Source organism: Nymphaea colorata, chromosome 7 (assembly GCF_008831285.2).
Source record: "Nymphaea colorata isolate Beijing-Zhang1983 chromosome 7, ASM883128v2, whole genome shotgun sequence".
NCBI lineage: Eukaryota > Viridiplantae > Streptophyta > Magnoliopsida > Nymphaeales > Nymphaeaceae > Nymphaea > Nymphaea colorata.
The window spans coordinates 17,507,398-17,513,397 of NC_045144.1; the positions used below are offsets into that span (position 1 = coordinate 17,507,398).

A 6,000-nucleotide genomic window follows, 5' to 3' on the forward strand; every position below is an offset into this window, starting at 1 on the left:
CGGTCGGCCTAGAACGTGACATGCAGCCTCAAAATTATTATTTTTCTAATTTAAAATAATAAAATAAAAGGCAGAGCGCAAGAGCCGAGAAGAATCGAATAAAGCGAAAATCATCTTAAATTTTCTTAAGTTTTAAAGTTGGTCAAAGCCTTTTCCTTTCATGTCTGGCGTATTCATAATTATACGCATTAAATACATTTTTATAATTATTATTAGCTGTATATCTATAGTGAATCATGTGGGATGCCTCGTGCTACAAGTGTCAGATTATGAGATAAATAAATACTCCCACCTAAGATAATCACTATATTAGTGCGATGCTTGTCATATGGCCGCGTGGATTGATCATATAGTATCGCATTATTGTAAGGAAAACTATATATACATATATAAAACAAGTTTTTTAAAACATTTTTCTTTCTTTTTTTTTTTTTGAAAAGAATAAGTCAAGGAGGATAAGGTCGAAGGCGTAAAGAGTTGTCTCAAGGGGCATGCGTAGCCGATGTATAAAGGCAGGTTTTTAGTTTGATTCTCGTGAGCGTTGTGCTCTTGTGTCTTAAAGTGATAGGGTGGTGCATCCAAGTTGAAGGATACACCATTGCTATCGCTGACACCAACACAGTTCAAAACGCCAGAGACAAGGAGAATGGGGGGCTTTCGAGTACTTTTCGAGTGGTGAGATTAATACCTCTCGCTCACCTAAACAGCGTACAGCATTGACGCCGAGCTAGGAATTTGCAACCGTACGATGCAAAACACAAGAACAAGCTTCAATGGGCACAAAACGAGTTGGATTGGATCCATCCGATTGGATTTGGATTACACTTACCATATCAGTACTGCCACTTGGATCGAGAGACTGGACCCGGTTCGGTCTATTCGAATCGTATATCTTTTTGTCTGGCAACGTGTGGGACGAGGCACCTCTTAAGTGGATAACTGGATTAGGTTGAATGGAAAACTGGGACCAACAGTTTGAAAGGGATGGCTGAAAAGTAGAGCATGTTGGATGGAAAACCGGGTCCAACGGATTGAAAGGGACGGCCTGAAATTTCCACAACACCCACGTACGACAATTTAAATCGACCACATGTCACTCATCACATGAACTAAAAATAAAAATAATTTTGATAAAAGTTTTTTTTTATGTTTATTGATAAAAGTTTTTTTTATGCAGGCAACAATTTATAGTGTTTTTAGCAAAATATTATCCTACTTTTAGTTATAATTTTTTTTTTTAATTTTTAGCAATCTAACATACCTCTGGTCTCTTAACCATTGCTACTTGATGGGGAAAAAATCAATAATCATCATTCTTGTAAGTTTAGCACCAAAGGTATGTCTTCTTTTCTTGTTAGAGACCAGATTCACACTGATTGCAGATGAATCTTAGGAGTCGTTTAGCAAATGCAACACTTTATAAGTGTCTCTAAGTGTCTCATGAATCAGCTTTAAAGATTGATGTAGATTCATGAACACTTTAGTTCTACTGTGTCATGATCTTTGGAGTAGGTTTATGAAAGACTGCTCCAACTACCAAAACAACTCCTTAAATACATATAAAGGGATTTAAATCTGATTGATATAATAATATAATTAAATCCTCACGGGGTGGGTGTTCAAAAAATCTGCACTCTTAAAGGATCTTCCCAGCTAAATAGACGGAAAAACAGAACCTGGCTTTGCTCCCTCGGAATATTTTTCACAGGTATCCAATGTGAAAATTCAATAACAATTCATGTGAAGTGAGGTGCAACTTGAACCTTTCCATGATGACGATGATGATGATGCCAACGGTTCACGCATCACTCTCCACCTCCTCGCCTACAAGCGTTGATGCCATTGTATGGTGCAGAGCAGAGAAACGTGTGATGCAGAGACGGGCAGCATCATCGATTCATGGCCATTAGGCCATCATGGGGCGCATCAACAACATCAACGATGTCATCATCAACCCAACCAGCTCACATGAGACCTTACCATTCTCCACTTAAAAGCAACTTTTATGGTGTTGGCATGGCATCCCATGATGTCACCATCATCCTGTCGTCTCCTCCTTGCTGCCAAAACAATTCTTCTGTAATAGTGAATGTGTGGTCATTATCAATACAGCCGCTGCCAACCGATGGTCTTCACAAATTATGTGAAAAATCTTCCTAATCAGATATTTGTGGATGACTGGTTCGAATCTGGTTGTTGATAATTTTAACAAAGTTTGGCTGCAAATATTTGTTAGGCACAATAACATTAGAAAGCAACAGAATCTTTCTGCTTGTGAAAATCCTCCATGTGTCGGCCAAGGTGCTATGCTATGATAAATTGGCCAATACCACCAGAGCGTAAACTAAGAGAAAATTAATAAGATCGAAATCACACACATGGGAGGTAGGTAAGCATTTTCTTTGCCGAACCTCGTTAACCTGTGCATTTTTTGTGTGACTGTGATATGAACCGATTTGTTTAAGTGCATGGGGTGAACTTTTTGATTTGAGATTAGGACGTTTGACGTTTCATAGAGTCAATTGTTATCGATCATAACTGCACGCATGTTAAATAACACTTTTTTTAAAAGTTGTCAGTTACAATCTCAGCAGTAGCAAATTAAAAGATGCGAGAGACTAGATGGTGTAGCCCAAAGTTTCCTGTGCAGAAAAATCTTATATTGGTAGATAGTGAGTGAATATCAAAATAAAATGTAAAAAGAAAAGTCTTTTGATGCTCCCTTTCATTGTCCTGTTCCTTCCATACCGTATGTGGAGATCTACTCTTCTCATTGGCACTGTACTCTGTTTTATACTGGACAAGTAAAAGAATTCTTTGCTGCAATACACTGGCATCCTAAAAGCAGTGAGATATTTGCTTTGTTATTAGCATCACTTTTGTTGTTTCTCCAACCTGTGAATGGTCATTATATAACCAGGAAATTTCTTTGGACAAGGCCTTCCTAAAACCCACTGAAAACGTTCCTTTCCTTATTCCTGACTTGAGAAGTTACATAAAAATTCTGTACGTTGCTGAGATAAGAAACACCCAAGGTGTATGTTGTGGGGTGGACATGAGCAGAGCTAGGCCAGCTCAAGCTCGAATCGAGTGTTAGAAGCTCTAGCTCGAGGTTGGCTCAAATTCGAATCCACTCATAAAGGATTCTGCAATCTCTTCATCGACCAAGTGGTAGGACGATCGACTACCGTGAATCTACTATTGGTTCTAGACCAAACATTATTACATAGCTCGCACTACTGGCACATGATAGAGAACCGCATTCTACTTACGAACTGAAAAGGAAAAAGTGTAATATAACATAATAAATTAACAGCAGACTCCACGTACCACAGAAAGTCTGATGCTCTTGGTCGATCAGTTTGGCGGTGGCCGTTGGGCAGGAAGCAAGTGAAAACGCTTCTTCAATAGGATTCTCTGCCTCAAATATTTATCATCTGGGGAGAAACGAGCTGCAAGAAAGGGGAAGGACGATGTTAGAATTTGGAACTTTATTAAGAAGGAAATCCACAAAAATTAGAAAGGCCTTGGTCCATATTCTAAGCAAAAAATAGTGATGGGATTGGCCTGACTATTGGCTTCAAGTCACAGGATAAAAGTGTGCTTGACCATGGTTAACAATAAATACGCAGGATGCGGGAAGGACATGTCAAGCGAAGAGCAGGTAAGCGAATTGTTTTTTATCAAATATTATATCAGCATACGTGATGGAATTGAGGAAGCAGCGTGACGCAGAGAGTTGATCAGAAACAGAGAAGTGAATTTTAGAAAGGGAAGCGGGTTTTTAGGTAACTGTAATCTGTATCTCGCTAGTCACTTTATCAGCAGAAAAACTAAGATGATATAGACTATGACTGCCAAAGCATGCTGGCTAAGGCTTTCCAATTTCGTTCATGTTTTGTCACCAATATGTATAAGGATAAAATCTCAGGGTATACAAATCAAAAACAGCAACAATAGATCGTCATGATATAGCTACGGAAAAAAGGAGAGCAAAACAAAGCAATGACGTTGTTCAGTATCATAATGTCGGCTTGCATGCGCTTGAAGCCTTGAACGCACAGACACAGAGTTTCTTTGTAAAATGGCAATCTGAACAGATGAAAGTGTTGTTTTACCTCGAGGAGCAGACTCAATCGCCCTTCCAAATGGTGATTCTTTCTGTGGGACAGAGGAAAAAAGAAAAACCACCGTCTGCATTGTGAACACGCCTTAACAAAGCAAAGGAGACGAATATCTTTTCAAGTAAGCAAATACTTCTTGCCGTTCTCTGCCAAGTGCAGATAGCAATCGAGGTCCAAATCATGATAAATGTTCAAATAGTTTAGCTTTTGTTTCTCACCAATAACCCGCGAAGTGTGACCCACAAAGGTCAAATAATGAACTTGAAGATTCATGGTTGCCTCCTCAAACAATTTATCCACTAGTTTGTATTGTCATTGCAGGCATGACATTATGAAGCCATATATTAGCTGAACTTGGCAACTGCATAACTTTTCAATAAGGAGTGCTTTATTAGGTTCCCAGGTCTTCGAACTATTTTTAACAAATTTATATAGAACTGTATGAATGATATGCAACAAATACATGGGCTAGAATGCCGAGTACACGGGCCAATGGCCATGATCGGGAACCTGAGGTGCTAAGCTCTTGTTTACTGCATTATTGATTTTGCTTCTTAGAAGAATAACTTTCACTGGATTTTTTCGGAAAAACACAAGTAATACTAAACGGTTTAAAATCTGTAAGATATAGAAGGAAGTTGAAAAAGGGAACTAAGAACTAGTGATCATAATAAACTTGAGAAAAGCAAATACCAACATGACAATAAAGAGAAAAAAAATCCTAGGTCCCCTCAACGAATCCGTGCTACCAAGAATGAAATCAGTACCTTCACCTTATAAACTTTGTCGCCATTCTCTTTTATATAACAGACACATGGCTAAACGGCTTCAACCGTTTAGAAACAATCATTTTGGTCTCGTAATGCGTCTTCTAAGAGAAAAACTTGAAGCTAATGAATACCATACAGCAAGGTACTGAAAGCGAATCCTTCCTCTGGAGAGGTGGGAGGGAGAAAACCTTGAGGATGAATAACAAAGATGAAGGAATGATCCTTCTGACTCAGAAACCTACCGTGAGAGAGGGAGAGATGGAGGCGACGGTCCTCAAAGCAGCAGCTATGGAACCCAGACTCCTTCCCCCTCTTCCCCAAAACTTAAAATCCCTATACAACAGTTGCACCAAACAAAAACCTTCGCGTTTCCGTGTCTCCTTTCCACCAACTTATCTCACATGGACCGAAACCACAGGACACAGGATGATGCATTGTCCTTTCCCCGTTATTCAATTTACACATAAAACTGAAAAAGAGGCCGATAACCATAAATAAGACGACACTGGATTTTTTGGAGACGATTAAGGCGGTAAGGGAACAAGGGCACAAAAATCACAGAGCTTAGGTCGTTAGCAATCAAAGTACGTAGACCCCCAAAGCGAACAACGGAGAGACTTGAGCAATATCTTAAAGTTCTGGTCCACAATCCTTACTCCTACACCAGAAATTCTCATTGCCATCAGTTTTTGTTCAAGCTGAAGCTACACATTTAAGAGTTAAGACATCTTATTGCTGCTGTATAGAAAGTTTACATCTAAATCTTAATTTCCCCGGATCTGCATAAAATTCAAACTAGATTAGATCCATCTTTTGGTATTTTTGGATTTTTTTTTTGTAAAATTCAATTTTAGGTGATATGCTTGACCCATACATCCACCTTAAGTCTTCGAATCAGTCCACCACTTGAGCAACATGAGGAATATATATATATTTTTTTAAAAAAAAAGGGTTGCCGCTTGTTCGCGTGTGTATCCGGTCCCGACGCCGAGTTGATGGGGTTAAAAAAATAGAAAGGGATCGTCGTGGACGGCAGGATTCGAACCTGCGCGGGCAGAGCCCACATGATTTCTAGTCATGCCCGATAACCACTCCGGCACGTCCAC

The 6,000-nt window shown here is 39.3% G+C and overlaps 1 non-coding gene across 1 annotated transcript; it reads right to left on the bottom strand.

Moving 5' to 3' along the window:
* Positions 1–5,918: 5,918 nt before the first annotated feature.
* On the bottom strand, positions 5,919–6,000 carry TRNAS-AGA (transfer RNA serine (anticodon AGA)). The gene has a single exon. It is a non-coding gene; the product is annotated as a tRNA-Ser (tRNA).